At 46.0% G+C, this 17,495-nt stretch overlaps 2 protein-coding genes across 3 annotated transcripts in view; both read right to left on the minus strand.

Annotated features, from left to right (window-relative positions):
* The window catches only part of LOC306803421 (mas-related G-protein coupled receptor member H-like), an 87,209-nt gene that overhangs the window by 67,732 nt on the left and 1,982 nt on the right, over nt 1-17,495 (minus strand). The window contains exon 1 of one of the 2 annotated variants that reach the window (XM_079308820.1): nt 6,585-6,646. The exons of the other annotated variant lie outside the window; for it this stretch is intronic. The gene's annotated coding sequence lies outside the window, so the exon portion shown is untranslated. Of the gene's footprint in view, nt 1-6,584; nt 6,647-17,495 lie in introns of those variants that run through there. 2 annotated transcript variants of the gene reach the window in all.
* LOC306803428 (mas-related G-protein coupled receptor member F-like) overlaps nt 1-17,495 on the minus strand; it is a 143,459-nt gene that overhangs the window by 34,066 nt on the left and 91,898 nt on the right. The window lies entirely within an intron of this gene.

Genomic DNA, 17,495 nt, shown 5'->3' on the forward strand with positions numbered 1-17,495 from the left:
AACCTCCAGCAGTGGTTCCCGAAGTCCAGATCCTCGTCTTCCAGAGTCGGTGCAAATCCCTGGAGAGAGAGGGGGAGGGGCAGCTGGGAGCAGGCCAAAGCAAACCCAAGACAAGCTAAAGCGAGCCCAAGACAAGCCAAAACAGGGACACAGGCAAAACAGCTGGAGGGAGGGAAGGGGAAAAAGCAGCCAAAGCAGCCGGGGGAGGGGGTTGCAGCTGAGCAGACAGCAGAGAGCAAGACACAGCCCAAGACCGAAGCGCAGCAGCCGCCAGCCAGAAAAAACACCAGCCTAGATAAAACAGCCCGAGGGAGGGGCCGGCAGCTGCATGGGGGAAGCAAGGAGAGGAGCCAGTCTAAACATCAACCCATAAAATTCCACCCCTTATCCCATATCGTGATCATTGACACACGATTGGGATACACACTCACTAAACACAATATGAAAACTTCCTCTGACTTGCTCAAACCTTCAACACTTACACATTTCCTTCTATTCCTGGAATCTAGTGTACAATGGTAGCAACACTCAACAGTAACATTTGTGTATAATTCATCCTATAGTCAGATCTCCCTGAGGTATACAGCAGGTTGTTCCATCCTTCTGCATTATCCACCAAGTACATCCTGGTCCTTCAGCAAAGGCAATCCCACAAATAGGTTTGCCTGTGCTCGAGGCAGGATGGATCCATACTGTCTTCCCTAGCAACCCTCTGACATGGGCCACTGGGACTTTGTCTTCATCTATTACATTAAGGCCTTCAGACTGGGCGGGACCTGCTCGGTTGGTGGAACCTCGAGTGTTGACTAACCAAGTGGCTTTTGCTAGGTGCTGCTCCCAGTTTTTGAGAGATCCCCCACCCAATGCCTTTAAGGTGGTCTTCAACAATCCATTGTACCTCTCCACTTTACCTGCAGCTGGTGCATGGTAAGGGATATTGTACACCCACTCAATACCATGTTCCCTAGCCCAGGTGTTGACAAGGTTATTTTTAAAATTAGTCCCATTGTCTGACTCAATTCTCTCAGGGGTACCATGCCTCCAAAGGACCTGCTTTTCCAGGCCCAGGGTGGTGTTGCAGGCAGTAGCATGGGACACAGGGTAGGGCTCCAACCATCTGGTGGTGGCTTCCACCATGGTCAGCACATAACGTTTTCCCTGGCGGGTCTGAGGCAGTATGATATAGTCAATCTGCCAGGCCTCCCCATACTTGTACTTGGACCACCGTCCACCATACCAGAGGGCCTTTACCCGCTTGGCCTGCTTGATGGCAGCACAAGTGTCACAGTCATGGATAACTTGAGTAATGCTGTCCATGGTAAGATCCACCCCTCGGTCTCGTGCCCACTTATAGGTGGCATCCCTACCCTGATGGCCTGAGGCATCATGGGCCCATCGAGCCAGGAACAACTCTCCCTTATGTTCCCAATCCAAATCTATTTCCAACCCCCCTATCTTAGCAGCCTGATCTACTTGCTGGTTGTTTCGCTGTTCTTCATTAGCTCTGCTTCTGGGGACATGGGCATCTACATGGCGAACCTTGACAAGTAGTTTTTCTACCTGATTGGCACGGTCTTTCCACTCGTCAGTAGCCCAAATTGGTCTTCCTCTATGCTGCCAGTTCGCCTCTTTCCATTTCTTCAGCCACCCCCACAGAGTGTTGGCTACCATCCAAGAATCAGTATACACATAGAGCTTTGGCCACCTTTCTCTTTCGGCGATATTTAAGGCCAGTTGGACAGCTTTAAGTTCAGCAAATTGACCAGATCCTCCTTCTCCTTCAGTAGCCTCTGCAACCCGTCGTGTAGGGCTCCATACAGCTGTTTTCCATCTCCGATTTGTCCCTACGACGTGACAGGAGCCATCAGTGAATAAAGCATAGCATGCTTCCTCTGCTGGTAACTGGTTGTAGGGTGGAACTTCTTCAGCCTGTATCACTGGTTCTTGTTCCTCATCTGCAACACCAAAACTTTCACCTTCTGGCCAGTTTGTAATAATTTCCAAAATCCCAGGGCGATTTAGTTTTCCAATCCGGGCACACTGAGTGATAAGGGCAATCCACTTATTCTACGTGGCACTGATGGCATGATGGGTGGAGGGAACCTTTTCGCTGAACATCCACCCCAGCACTGGCAGTCGGGGTGCTAGGAGAAGCTGTGCTTCTGTACCAATCACTTCTGAAGCAGCTTGGACTCCCTCGTAGGCAGCCAGGATTTCCTTCTCTGTAGGAGTGTAATTACTTTCGGACCCTCTGTAACTTCTGCTCCAAAATCCCAGGGGTTGGCCTCGGGTCTCGTCCGGCACCTTCTGCCACAGGCTCCAAGACAAACCATGGCTCCCAGCTGCTGAGTAAAGTACGTTTTTCACATCTGGTCCCCTCCTGACTGGGCCAAGGACCACTGCATGAGCAATCTCCTGTTTAATCTGGGTGAAGGATTGCTGCTGTTCAGGGCCCCAATGGAAATTGTTCTTCTTACGAGTGACCTGGTAGAGAGGGCTCACAATCTGACTGTATTCAGGGATGTGCATTCTCCAAAAGCCGATGGCACCTAGGAAAGCTTGTGTCTCCTTCTTGTTAGTAGGTGGGGACATAGCCGTAATCTTGTTAATAACATCAGTAGGAATCTGACGCCGTCCATCTTGCCACTTCACTCCCAGGAACTGGATCTCCCGAGCAGGTCCCTTAACTTTACTCTTCTTGATGGCGAAGCCAACTTCCAGGAGAATTTGGATAATTTTTTCTCCTTTCTCAAACACTTCTGCTGCTGTGTTTCCCCATACGATGATATCATTGATATATTGTAGATGTTCTGGAGCTTCACCCTTTTCTAGTTTAGCCTGGATCAGTCCATGACAGATGGTAGGACTGTGCTTCCACCCCTGGGCTAGTCGGTTCCAGGTGTACTGCACGCCCCTCCAAGTGAAAGCAAACTGAGGCCTGCACTCTGCTGCCAAAGGAATGGAGAAAAATGCATTTGCTATGTCAATGGTGGCATACCACCTTGCTGCCTTGGACTCCAACTCATACTGGAGTTCCAGCATGTCCGGTACGGCAGCGCTCAGCGGTGGAGTCACTTCATTCAATGCCCGATAGTCCACAGTCAGTCTCCATTCTTCATCAGATTTACGCACAGGCCAAATGGGGCTGTTAAAGGGTGAGTGGGTTTTACTGACCACCCCTTGGCTCTCCAGCTCTCGGATCATCTTATGAATAGGAATCACAGCATCTCACATTGTTCTGTGCTGCCGGCGGTGTACTATTGAAGTGGCAATTGGTACTCGTTGTTCTTCTCCCTGCAGAAGTCCTACTGTAATTGGATTCTCAGATAGTCCAGGCAAGGTGTTCAATTGCCGGATGCGCTCTGCCATCACAGTTGCAATTCCAAATGCCCATCTTAGTCCTTTTGGGTCCTTAAAATACCTGCTCCGAAGGTAATCTATGCCCAAAATACATGGGGCCTCTGGACCAGTCGCAATAAAATGTTTCTTCCAATCCTTTCCAATTAAACTCACTTCCGCTTCCACCAGGGTGAAGTCCTGTGATCCACCTGTCACACCAGCAATTGAAACAGATTCTGCTCCCACGTGTCTTGATGGAAGTATCGTACACTGTGCACCTGTGTCCACTAAATCTTTATATTTCTGTGGTTTCGAAGTGCCAGGCCATAGAATCCACACGGTCCAAAAAACACGGTTCTCCCTTGCCTCACCCTGGCTAGAGGCAGGGCCCCTCTAAGCCTGTTGCTCCTTCTTTTCTGAGGCATACATCTTAGAAGTTCCCTCAAGAGGGTCAGACATGTCATTATCAGTATCACGTTCAGCACTTTGGCTGCGAGAAACAGGAGCAGCTTTCCTTTTGGAAATTTTTTCTTCCTTCAAATCCCGCACTTGTTGTGCCAGAGCAGCCGTAGGCTTCCCATCCCATCTTCTCATGTTCTCTCCAGAATCCCGCAAGAAAAACCACAACTCAGCTCGGGGAGTGTACCCTCTCTCCCAACTGGGGGAACGTCTGCGTTGGATATCAGGGTTTCTCATCTGTACAGCTGAGATTTGGAGGAGGTCCTCCTTAATCTCCTCCCTGAGTTTCCAATTATTCTCTTGTATCATATCTTCTAAGTCTTGCAAGCGTGTTTCCACCGCTGCAATTCTAGCATGAGTCGGGCCATGTACTGCATCCGCATATGCATGAACCTTCTTTGCCATATCGAGTACTGTCTCATACACCTCATCTCTCTTCATTATCGCTAGGGCAGACGCATACTTAAGTGGCCCAAGCCGCACGAGTTTTCTCCACATCACCGGTGTGCATGGTACCAGGTCTGGATTTCTAGTTGTTACGTCATCCGAAAAAATAATTTCTGCTACTGCCATTTCCCTGAGGCGTTGGACCCCCTGCTCTATGGTTTTCCATTGGGTCTGCTGCACATACAGGTCATCTGCACACAGATATCTTTGTGCCACGCTATCCAGGACTCGTGCCCAGAGACTTTGAGGGTTAGCCCCTCTCATGACGCCCTGGTCGATAACAGGATCATGGGACAGAGACCCCAGATATCTTGCTTCAGAGCCATCCAAAACTGTAGCCTCACCTGCCGCATCCCAGAGACGAACTAGCCAGCTGATAATAGATTCATCAGGTCTCTGGGTGTAATCTTTTCTTAATCCACGAAGATCCTTCAGGGAAAAGGAGTAATTATTGGTCTCTGCTCTCCCACCAGTTGTTTTGACTCCTAATTTTACATCAGGAGGTGTCGAGGGTCCCTCTCCAGCATCATCATCATCATCATCATCCACCAGCCGATCGGTCTTCTTGGTGCGTTTCCCACTTCTTGTACTGGTAGCCACAGCCATTCGTTGGGGCTTATTATCCAGTTTAGTTGCTGGGTTTCGGCCTAGGGAGTTGGCAACAATCTGCATAACTGGGATAGGAGATCATTTATCTCCCTGTTCCTTTCCTCTGTCTCCTGCTCTATAGTGTCTAGCAGGGTGCGATATGCATGTGCCAGGACCCAGCTCACTGTAATAATCCTTTTCTCTTTAGAACCATCCTGGCACTTCCCTTTTAAGTAGCTTGCAACCTCCATTGGATCCTGAATCTTTTCAGTTGGGAATTCCCAGATTATGGGGTCAGAAAATTCCTTTAAAATCTGGCCCATTTTCTCCCATTTGCCATTCCACTCAAGATTCTTCCTGCTAAGCTTGACTCCTAAATCAGGAGTCTTCCCAGCCCCTTTAGAAATCTCGGCCTTCATTCTATATAGACTGAAAATGGTGCAACAAAGACTTACTAAATTAATCGCCATAAAGATGATTTCCTTAATATTCAGGGAGATCTGAATGTTTTCTAATAAAGATGTAACCGATTCAGAGGAGAGGAAAGGAAATAAAGGCAGGAAATCTTCTTTGCCTGCTACTCCTATAATAAATAACACAAACCATGATTTATACATTCCTGAAGCAGATTCCAACATTCTCATAAATCTCCTGTATGCCATTGCAACCAAGCCTAGCCCGATGAGTATTTTTGTTAATATCCCTTACATACAAAAACTATGTATTAAAGACAACACCGGAGCTATCTCCGAATGAGTAAACAAACCCAATGACCACAAAGGTATTAAAACTTCAAGGAAACCTAACGAGCCGACATACAAACAGGCTCCCACAACAAAAGACATTATGGATTTAAGAGACTTAGCAATGCCAACAGCTGAAAACAACATATTATTAGATAAAAGTTTTTTCCACTTTTTCTGGTGCTGATAACGCCAAGGTCCCGGGTTCCATCCCCGTATGGGCCACCAAAAAGTATGTCCAAGTTTAGGACAAATTTGGGGAAAAAGAGCTCCAAAGGCCCCCCCCCCCCCCGCCTTTTCTTTTTCACAATTCCTTCCTTCACCGAGCTCAGAAAGAATTGTTCTTCAGGTGAAAATGGAAGAAACTTTTTTTATTAACAAAAATACAAAAGAAACAGTCCCCAGCCCAAACCCAGATGAGACGAACCCGGCCGGTCCTCGCCGGGGAGGGCGGCAGAGCCTCCCGAGCCAACCTCCAGCAGTGGTTCCCGAAGTCCAGATCCTCGTCCTCCGGAGTCGGTGCAAATCCCTGGAGCGGGGAGAAGGGAGAGAGGGGGAGGGGCAGCTGGGAGCAGGCCAAAGCAAACCCAAGACAAGCTAAAGCGAGCCCAAGACAAGCAAAAGCAAACCCAAGAAAAGTCAAAACAGGGACACAGGCAAAACAGCTGGAGGGGGGAAAGGGGAAAAAGCGGCCAAAGCAGCTGGGGGAGGGGGGTGCAGCTGAGCAGACGGCAGAGAGCAAGACACAGCCCAAGACCGAAGCGCAGCAGCCGCCAGCCAGAAAAAACACCAGCCTAGATAAAACAGCCCGAGGGAGGGGCCGGCAGCTGCATGGGGGAAGCAAGGAGAGGAGCCAGTCTAAACATCAACCCATAACACCTTCCAACCCACTCTGACCCTCTCCTGATGCCTCCACCCTGCTCTGACACCCCAGAGCCCACTCAGGGCTGCTTGTTCTCCCCTGACAGCCCACTGCTCCCTGTGCAGATCAGCGGTGTTTCCTGGTACCTCTTGCTCCTTTGGGATCCGTGTCCTAAAGCAGCTCCTCCCAGGTCAGTAACATGAAGAAGGAGAAAGTGCTCAGATCCCCATTACCATCCTGCTGGGGCTCTCTGTGCCATGTTCTGCTGCTTCACCCTGCACTCCTGCCCTCGTTGGGATGCCATCCTGTTTCAGCTTGCTATTTCCAAGCATTCTCTTGGAGCACTGGGACCAACACTGCCCCAGGGTTTGTGAGCAAACCTGTCCTCCATTCCTTCCCACCTGAGACACAGCCACCATCACTCCAATGCCCCTGCAGCCACAGGGATCATCACACCTGCCCATCAGGAGCCTGCCAGCGCTCACTGCCAGCTGTGACAGTAACTGCACCAAAGGGGAAAGTGCCCATGGCCAAGAGGACTGGAACTGGGTTCCTGTTCTGTTTGTGCTTAATTACATAGTTGTTGGTATTTTGTTTGCCTTGTTATATATATTAGTGAAGAACTGTTATTCCTATCCCAGTATCTTTGCCTGACAGCCCCTTAATTTCAAAATTATACTAATTCAGAGGGAGGGATTTACATGATTTACATGAAAAGTCACCTGAGAGGAGGAGCACAAAGCACAGAGACATAGAGAGGCTGTTTCCTCTATGAGAACTTTCTCTGTGTGCTGCAGGGACCAATCAGAAAGCTGATTTAATAACTGACAGTTTGCGTAACCAATTAAAAAGGTATTTCGCTTTCATGAATCACATTGGTAAGTTAATCTGTCTCTTTCCGCTTCCGTTGGAGAAGCAGGTAACAATCAGGCTCACCCCTCTCCCCATGCAGCTCGGCCTGTCAGGGGTGGGGAGCCATGGACGCCTTCCCTGTTTTTCAGCAAAGGGCCTTGATGGCCAGGGGAAAGGGAAACCTTTGCTAAGATGTTAGTTTCCCCCAGCGTGGCCACAGCTCAGCCGGGGCCCTGCCACCATCATAAAAGCAGCCAGGGGGAGGAGAATCCCCCCAGCTGCCCACGCAGCTTGGGAGAAATGCAGCCGGAACAGAGCCCAGCCAAGTCTCGTCACACAGCCTGAGTGGCCTGAAAAATCCTGTCACGGCTCCCTTCACCTTCTGGATGCAATTTTAACCCTTCTAATGTTCAGATAAGACTGCAGATCTCCTGACCTCCCCTGAACGAGAGGAAGTCAGTGAAGTGGGAGCTAATTTTCCAGATGGGAAGAGATTGAAGAGATGCCATGGATAAGTTGGATGAAAACCCGTTTTTGTGGGCTAAGGTGGGGGACTGGACTACACTGTAATTTTTTTAAATTGTGTAAAATTACTTGGGGAGATTGAAGTGTTTGAGGAAAAAGATCCTTTGCCCTGAGGGAATGGGGGTCTCTGTTCTGGAAACTGGAAAGATGCACAGAAACATTTGATGGAAAAAGAGATGAAGAGATTTTTTTGTATTTGAACAGCTTGCCCATGTCTGTGATATAACCCATAACACAGCTCTGGAAAGACTGTGAAGATGAGAGGAAGTTCCATGATTTGCAGATTTTCCCGGGTGGATGCAAATTGCGAAAGTGAAGACATCCCCTATGCCTAAACCAAAAAAGGAATTTTTCTCTCTAGAGTGAACTGAAATGATCATTTAAGTGGAAAACTGACTGAAGTGTTCTCTGTATGTTGTTGTTAAGAAATATGGAAGGTGGGGAAATATGGGGTGGTGGAGGAGAGAATGATATGGAAATTTTATTCCGAATTTCTTATTTTTTCTGTGTTATTAACAAATTTCTTCAATATATCCTTTTAAGTTTTAGGCCTGCCTTGTCTTTGGTCCTAAATCCTATCTCTAAAAGAAATTGAATATATTAAAATTGACAAACCCAAATCAAACCAAGACACACCTGTGCAAGTCACAGGCCCCAAAATCAAAGCCCAACATCCCCCAGCTAGGGAAAAAAAAGAAACACGCCAGGAGCTGTTTTTTCTGTGTGACCGTGGGGAAGACATGAGAAGTTGGGATGGGAAACCCACTTCTGCCTGGCAGCACAAATGCATCAATTTACAGAGGGAAACACTAACCGCGAGAGTTCTACTAAAGTGAAGGTAGCTTCAACCTCCCATGACCAAACTGCCAGGTATTACAGAAGAGAGGATGATCTGTCAGATCTCCTAGTATGTATGCCCAGGAAGGAAATAATAACCAGGAGCCCTGCCTCTAGCCAGGAAGAGGCATGGGCAAACTGTGTCCTTGGACGCTGTGTGTCCGATGGCCTGGCACATTTGATACTGGTTCACATTGTACTGTGATGCCATCAGGACATGTGAGGGCAGAACCTATTTCCATTGCCAAAATAACAGGGGGATGGCAGGAATTCACTGTTAAAAGCTGAGGTGAGCCTGACTGGGAGAGAGCGGCAGAAACATCTTATTGCAAACAGTCCAGAGGCTCCATGTATTCTAGGCATAAGCTTCCTCCAGAACAGCTATTACAAAATCCCAAAGGGACTCAGTTGGGCTTTTGGAATAGTTGCCGTAAAGGCAGAGAGCCTTAAGCAGTTGAATACCTTGCTGGACTATCAAAAAACCCAACTGCAGTGTGACCGACTCCTGAAAGTGACAGAGCAACAGGTACCAATTGCCACCTGAATGGTGCATCGCTGGCAGTACCACACGAGTTGAAAAGCTGTGATATCCATTCACAAGATAATCCATGACCTGGAGAGCCAAGGGGTAGTCAGTGAAGTCCACTCACCCATCCACAGCCCCATCTAGCCTGTGCGCAAGTCTGACAGAGAATGGAGACTGACTGTGGACTATTGTGCCTTGAATGAAGTGACTCCACCGCTGAGCGCTGCCGTGCTGGACATTCTGGAACTCCAGTACGAGCTGGAGTCCAAGACAGCAAGGTGATACACCACTGCTGACATTGCAAATGCATTCTTCTCCATTCCTCTGGCAGCAGAGTGCAGGCCTCAGTTTGCTTTCACCTGGAGGGGTGTGCAGTACACCTGGAACTTTCTGTCCCAGGGGTGGAAATACAGTCCTACCATCTGCCATGGACTGATCCAGGTTGCACTGGAAAAGGGGGAGGCTCCAGAACATCTGCAGTAGATTGATGACATCATTGTGTGGAGGAACACAGCAATCGAAGTATTTGTGAAAGGGGAGAGAATCATCCAGATTCTACTGGGAGCCGGTTTTGCCATCAAGAAGAGCAAAGTCAAAGAACCTGCCTGACAAATCCAATTCCTGGGGGTAAAGTGGCCAGACAGAGGATGTCAGATTCCCACTGAAGTCATCAACAAGGTCACAGCAATGTCTGCACTGACCAGCAAGAAGGAAACACAAGCTTTTCTTAGGTGCCATAGGCTTTTAGAGAATGCACATTCCTGAGTACAGCCAGCCTGTGAGACTGCAAGAAGAACGATTTCCACGGGGTCCCTGCATAGCAGCAGGCCTTTGCCCAAATCAAGAAGAAAATGTTCATGCAATAGCCCTTGGCCCTGTCAAGACATAAACAAAAAAGTAAAGAATGCACTTTACTCTGCAGCCAAGGACAGTAGTTTGTCCTGGAGCCTTTGGCAAAAAGAACTCAAAAAAGCATGAAACCAACCAGTAGGATTCTGAAGCCAAAGTTACAAAGAGTCCAAAACCAACTACACTTCCACAAAAAAAAAAAAAAAAAAAAAAAAAAAAAAAAAAAAAAAAAAAAAAAAAAAAAAAAAAAAAAAAAAAAAAAAAAAAGAAAAAAAATCTTAACTGTCTATGAAAAAGCCCAAATTGCCTCAAAGGTAATCCGCACTAAAACTCAACTCTTCTTGGCATAACAGCTACCAGTACAGGGATGGATGTTCAAAGGGAAAGTTCCCTCTACCCACCACAGCACAAATACCACATGATGAAGCAAGTGGATTGCTCTCATCACACAGTGTCCCTGTATGGAAAAGCCAAATCAGCCTGGAATTTTGGGAGTAAATAAAAACTGACCAAAAAGTGAGAATTTTAATCTCACTGATTGAAAAAAGCAGGAGGAAACAGCACACAGGCTGAAAATGCCCCACCATACAACCAACTGCCAACAGATAAAACATGCTGTGCTCTTTTTCCCAATGGTTCATGTCCCATTATGAAAATAAATCAGCAGTAAAAAGCAGCTCCATGGAACCCTACACAACGAGCCACAAAAGCTACTGAAGGAGAAAATAAATCAAGTCAACTTGCTGAACTCAAAGCCGTTCAGCTGGCCCTGGACATTGCTGAAAGAAAGAAGTAGCTAAAGCTCTACCTTTATACTGATTCATGGATGGCAGCCAATGTTCTGTAAGGTTGTTTAGAAAAATACTAACAAACAACGTAAAGAAAAACCAATCTAAACTGCTAATGAGTAGAAAGACCTTGCCACTCGAATAGGGAAGCTACCTGTAGGAGTCCGTCATGTAGATACCCATGTCCCCAAGAGTCAGGCTTGTAAGAAGCACTGAAGCAACGAGCAGGTCAATCAGGCTGCAAAGATAAAAGTATCACAAATAAATTTAGATTAACAGCACAAGGGAAACTTGTTCCTAACTCAAGGAACCCATGATGCCTCAGGTCATCAAGGGAAAAATGCCACTTGCAAGTAGGCACAAACCCAAAGGATAGATTTAAACATGGACAGTATTTCTCAGGATACTCATGACCATAAAACATGTGCTGCAATCAAGCAAGCTAAGTGAGTGAAGCCCCTCTGGTATGGGGGGTGATGGTCCAAATATAAGTATGGAGAGGCCTGGCAGATTGACTATATCACACTGCCTCAGACCTGCCAAGGCAAGCGCTACATGCTGACCATGGTGGAAGCCACTACTGGATGGTTGGAGACCTACCCTGTGCCTCATACCACTGCTCAAACACCATCCTGGACCTGGAAAAGCAAGTCCTTTAAAAGCATGGAACCCCTAAAAGAAAAAGACAACAGGACGCATTTCAAGAATGGCCTTATAAACACCTGGGCAAAAAAACTTGGCATTGAGTGGGTGTGCCATATTCCTTACCATGCACCAGCAGCTGGGGAAGTAAATTGGTGCAACAGCCTGCTTGAAACCACCTTAAAAGCACTAGGTGAGGGAATTTTCAAAAACTGGGCAATTAATTTACCAAAAGCCACATTGTTAGTGAAGTTATACTAGCCTGAAGTTATACCAACCAAGCAAGCCCCACCCAATTTAAACCCTTAGAAAAAGCAAACAGAAAAGGAGTTTCAAGAGTACACACAAAAATCATGCTAAAAAACCTTTTTGAATTAATTCTGCCTCCACCATCCTTGAGGTTGTCTACACTCCGGGACCAGGTTGCACCTGGTGGGTGATGCAAAGGAATAAAAAGACCTGATACATACCTCAGAGAAACCTTGTTTTAGGGTAAAGTACCCATGCCTCTGTGTCTGTATCTGCATCTGCATGTATATATGTATATAATTAAGGTATTGCATGCATGTATATAATTTAAAAGTTTAAATTTAATGTAACATGTTAGTATGGGAAAAAAATTTGGGTGGATAATATTCGGGGTTAGCTTTTCCTTTCCTCTTTGCCTGTGGAATTTTTTCTCATTGACATGTGTAAAAAGTGCAGATGGTGAGGTCATTGAGACAGAGGAAGGGGGAACCTCCCTGTTTTTTTAGGATTTTCTCTTGAAGGACGGGTGAAGTGGGGGCAGATCAAGAGATTAGAAGCAGGTAAAGGAAGGTAGAGGGAAGTTTCTGTCTCTCGCTCACTGTTGGCTTTGGAGGAGGAAGGTCATTGTTAACGCTGCCATCCCAATGCTGGGAGCTGCCTCTTCTTCTGCTGCTGGACCCTGCACCGCTGCTTTGCTAGGACATTCCCCAGCTTGCAGCTTGCTGTTTCCAAGCATCCTGCTTCTCCTCCATTCCTTCCTACCTGGGTCACAGCCACCACAGCTGCACCCGTGCAGCTTCAGGGATCATCACACCTGCCCATCAGGAACCTGCCAGCGCTCACTGCCAGCTGTGAGGGCAACTGCACCAAAGGGGATGTGCCCATGGTCCTGAGGACTGGAACTGGGTTCCTGTTCTGTTTGTTAATGCCATAATTGATGTGGTTTTGTTTGTCTTGTTATACATGCTAGTATAAAACTGTTGCTCCTATCACCATCTCTTTGTCTGGGAGCCACATAATTTCAAAATTATACTAGTTCAGAGGGAGAGGATTTATTTTCTCCAGTTCAAGGGAAGGCCCTGCTTTCCCTGACAGATACCTGTCTTTTAAATTAAGACAGGGAAACACTCTCTGGCCGTGTTGTTCTTTCCTTGAAAAATGCACTGTGGAAAGTTTCTGTTTTCCTATGGTCATGAAAACTGGAGACAGGAAGAAAAAACGATCTCAGATGTCAAAGTCTATGTCTTCTGATAAGTACTAACAATTTTTTCAATAAATGCTTTCTAGATGTCTAAACTCGTGTGTCTTGTGTCTTCAAAAGCCTGACTCAGCTTTCACTCTCATTTTCCTTTCCAGAAGCAGTGGTGCCTTGGTTTCCCCTGCATTTAAGGCAGTGTGAAAAGCAGGGACAGTTCCCCCTGGGTAAGAGATGTGGCTGCTGACCAGGTCTCTCCCAGGAGGAATGAGGAGATCTTGGCACTTTCAACAGCATCCCAACCATTGCAGGCACGGGCCTTAGGAAGAGCTGTGGTATGAGACAGGTACCTGCCCTTCTCACAGACAAGCCAGAATCTTTAGAGTGGGATAAAATAAGGAAATTAGCGATTTAGGACACTGCTCACCAGGGACAAGGTCTGCAGAGAAGCGTGGATTTTTGAACAAACACTGCTCACCAGGGACAAGGTCTGCAGAGAAGCGTGGATTTTTGAACAAACTCATGTTTATTGAACAAACTCTGAGGATAGAATCATCCCACTGGAAATGGACCAAAAAAATAAACCCAAATCTGATGTAGGGGTAAGAAAAAAAACTACAAAGCTCAGTACCAAATTGATTTTGGTTGAAGCTGCTGTACAGGGTCGCTGTTCAACTCCCCTGTGAGGGTGGCCAGGTTCAGGATGGAGGTGGTCAAGGGCTTCCTTGGACACTGATGATGGACAACGAGAGGATGGCCCCCTTCTACTGAACAGCAGCATAACCTTTGCATTTCTGTGCAATTGAGTGGTCCAAGTATCTGGTGATATGAATTACCTTGCTGAAAGCTCTTTTTAGCCACAGGCACAAGGGTTCAGTGGAGGTCACCTTTTGTTGGGGGTTGAGTGTTTTTCTATTACTGTGTCAATTGAAAGAATTTTTCCCGTCATTATGCCAATGGAGCTGGCCGGGTTACACCCAGGATCTCTCATGACTCTAGACAAAAGGGGTCGGTGGCAGCGGCTCCCGGAGGGACCTCTCGGGCTTCCGGAAGTGACTCGTGTTTCTGAGGAGCTCAGAGCAGGACGCCCCGTCTGCAGCCCCATGCTATGGAACACAGGAGAGCCAGGCGTTGTGTGATCACCTGCCCTGCATCTGCCCTGTTCCAGCCTTCTGCCTCTGCGGACACAGCTGAGCACCCGGACACAAACAGTGAGCGAGGAGCCTCCTGCTCCAGCCCGTTCCCGCCCGAGACCAGCTTGGCTGCTTTCACGGTCCGCCCAACCCGTGCAACAGTCGTGACTGGTTCTTTTATGGGTCTCAGAGTGCAAAAGACACAGCAAGAGACAAAACCAGTTTACTTTTACAGAAATGCATTTTATTTAGTGCCAACCAAAATGCGATAGTGGGACAGAGTGAGAGAGAGATAGAGAGAAAGGGGGGTCAGGATTATAGCTACCAAGACGGGCAGACGAATCCTCGTGGAGCCAGTCAATAGATGTCTGTTGCTGTCTTGGGGAGATCTTGGGGGTCTCCTCTGAGAAAGTCACTTTTATAGTCCTTTCCAAAAGCAAGTGGCTTCTGGCCAAAAGGTGGGAAGATTTATGGACTATTGTATGTGGAGCTCGTTACCCTGAGGAACAGGTGGAAACAGGACGCTTCAAGGAACATCAAACTATCTTTGTTGTTATGAACACACGCAGGGTAGCCCATACCGGAACAGTCCATTGTTCTTCCATCTGTGGGAGCTTTGTTGAGTAAACGCCCCGTGACTAGTTGTCATGAGAAACCAGTCCTGGTAGGCATCACCTGCAGAACAGTCACTTGGCGTTCCTCCCAACCCTGGCCAGTGCAGGCCTCAGGTGAGGGTCGTTGAGCAGAAACAGACAAGAGGCTCGGACGGACTCTCACATCACCCCATGACCAACAAGCATCGCTGAGAAACTCCATCAGCATGATGTTGTGATGTTGTAACATATTCAGGACCCATCATTGGTAGCATATCCCGAAAACAGGGACAGGGAAAACAAAAAACTGGGGATAAGAAGGAAAAGGGAAAAGGAAAAGGAAAAAGAAGGAAATAAATACAAAAATAAAGCAAAATAATCACAACAAAATTGATTAAAACAATTTTTCAAACAAATCACAATCGTATTAGCTAAAATATCTTTCAAACAATTAAAAGAAATCCATAAAACATCAAAACAATGAAAATTCAAACAATTAACATTAAAGCAAATCAATATCCATTTTAATATGTTTTTATGATTAATACAATTATTTTCCAAAACCGTTTTCAATCAAAAGCTTAACATTACTAAAACTAATAATACTGATTATAACAAGCAACAAACAATTCCAATCGATTTGCTGTTAAAGGCCTGACTTTTACTGCTCATGTAATTTGTCTGGTGTCAATAACTTTAGGGGTATCTTTAGCAGATGGAGTAGTGATCAAACTATGTGCTTCCATTGTTGATGCTAATTGTGTCAGCCGTTTTACCCTTCTCCGAATCAGGATGTATAGAATGACTGACAAAACAAAACCGATTAAAACCAAAATCAAAAGCACAACAATGGGATGACACAATTTGTTTAGGATGCCGGTAGCAGTAGGTAACCACCCAAAAAGAGTATCCCACCACCTGGGTTCAGCATCCCCTTTTACCCTTTCTAAAACCCAATGTATCTCTTTCACATGGTGATGAACTGACACCAGGGTCTTCCATCCATTTTTCTTGATTTTTACCCAAGATCCCAATTAAGTTCAGGTGAAGCAACAATTGTTTAATCAAGGTGAGGTTCATCTCGATGGGACCAGGCACTAACTGATGAATCAGTGTAAAATTGGATTGCAAAAGGTGATAAGACATAACCGGAGCAGTATAGGAAAAGTCACAGCCCATAATCGTGGTAAAATTACAAACAAAAATTTAAATGATTTTTTAAATCCACTGTTACATTTTCTACAAACACTAAGTTGCAAGCAGTTCTTACACACACACATCCATTTCCTATGTACACCAGCACTGTTGCAGAAGTCTCATCAAGGTGTATTTCAAAATGACAGATATTTTGCTCTGTGTCTAAACAGATGTCTTGGGCCACAATGGCATTGCTTTCACAAATGAAACCTAGTTGCTCCCGAACAACACAAGATTCCAAATTAACAGTTTGCCATTTCTCACCAGTTTGACAGGCCCATTCTCTATGCTCAAAAGCATAGAGAATACTTCCATCATGATTCAATCCTAATGCAGTGATGGGGTATATCAAATGCACTGAAGTGTCAACACAATGGCTGTGGCTGTGTTTGTACTGGGGTTGTATGTAAAGTTTACCAAATTCCACCAGGACTGAAACTTCCTTTCAAAATCATTAGCATTGTCCCAAATTATTGTCCGGATTTCAGTAGGAAAGATGCCTTCTTCCCTTTCCCTTATAATTGAGGCAACAACTGTTTGCATCCAAAGCTGTGCCTGGATACAGCTGAGGGCTAAGGAGATGTTGTTTTGAGCAGTACCAAGAGCATCAATTATCAATTTGTGATCATTTACGTTTGCCTTTTCCCAATTTGGTAAAATGTTTGATAATAACCACTGTTGCGTCCCCAGGGCTGTTAAAGAGGACTGCAGAGGTTGTTTCAATTTGGTCATATCTCTGGTGGTGGCAACCAATTTGTTCGTTAATACCTCTGAATCAATGCTATTTAAAATTCCCAATCCTGTTCCCACAACACCGGTTATGTCTCTTGTTTGTTTCTTGAAAAGATCCTCCTGGTTTTGCAACCAGGTCGTTTGTCCACCCCTAGAAAAGGTGAACAAGCTGGCTGAATTACTGAGACACTGTTTTGCATTGGCAATTTGACTTGTTTAAAAGGCCATGCCAAATTAAATAATATTTGCTGTTGGCCAGTTTTCTGAATTACCCAAGGTCCAATTTCAAAACTTTTCAGGCTCAGTATAACCGGTGGTTGGGTAGTAGGTGTTACAACATTAACATCAAGTTCCCCTTTATATTTTGTATTGTTTTTCCCACACACAATTTTTGGGAAAATTGTACAACAGTTCAGTTTTGATTTTGAATCTTCGCAAAATAAAACACGGCTGTAAGGTCCTGTTCCATAACGGTATACTGGTTTCCTGAGGGATTCAGCAATTAATCTCGACGTTCCATGGCATTTTTCTGGGAAAAGTAAACACAACAGAATCTGCCACAAAGAGGCAAGAGGTTAAAATGATGGAACTATGCAGACAGAAATTCTGTTAACTTCCCAATCATTTTGCTGCCAAGAAGGAAGCCACTCTGTACCTCCTTTAAACACAGCATAAGAGTCAGTGTAGCTGCAAACAAAGGAGGCACTCTGCACTTCAAGCTGGAAAACACACCAAATAACCATTAGCGCCCCAACCCAAGAGCCACCCCATCCCCCAGCAATAATTTGTTCAGCAGAAGCATTAGTGAATGAAGAATTAGTGAACAAAGACTGTTTGGGGGAGAAAGCAGAGGCTACTTTAATTACTGAGGCAGGTTTGTCATCGCTGTTGCCCAAGTTCTCAGTTTTCTGTTATTGCCAGATTTTTTACTGTTCCTTC

This window comes from Erithacus rubecula (genome assembly GCF_903797595.1).
Source record: "Erithacus rubecula genome assembly, chromosome: 6".
Taxonomy (NCBI): Eukaryota; Metazoa; Chordata; class Aves; order Passeriformes; family Muscicapidae; genus Erithacus; species Erithacus rubecula.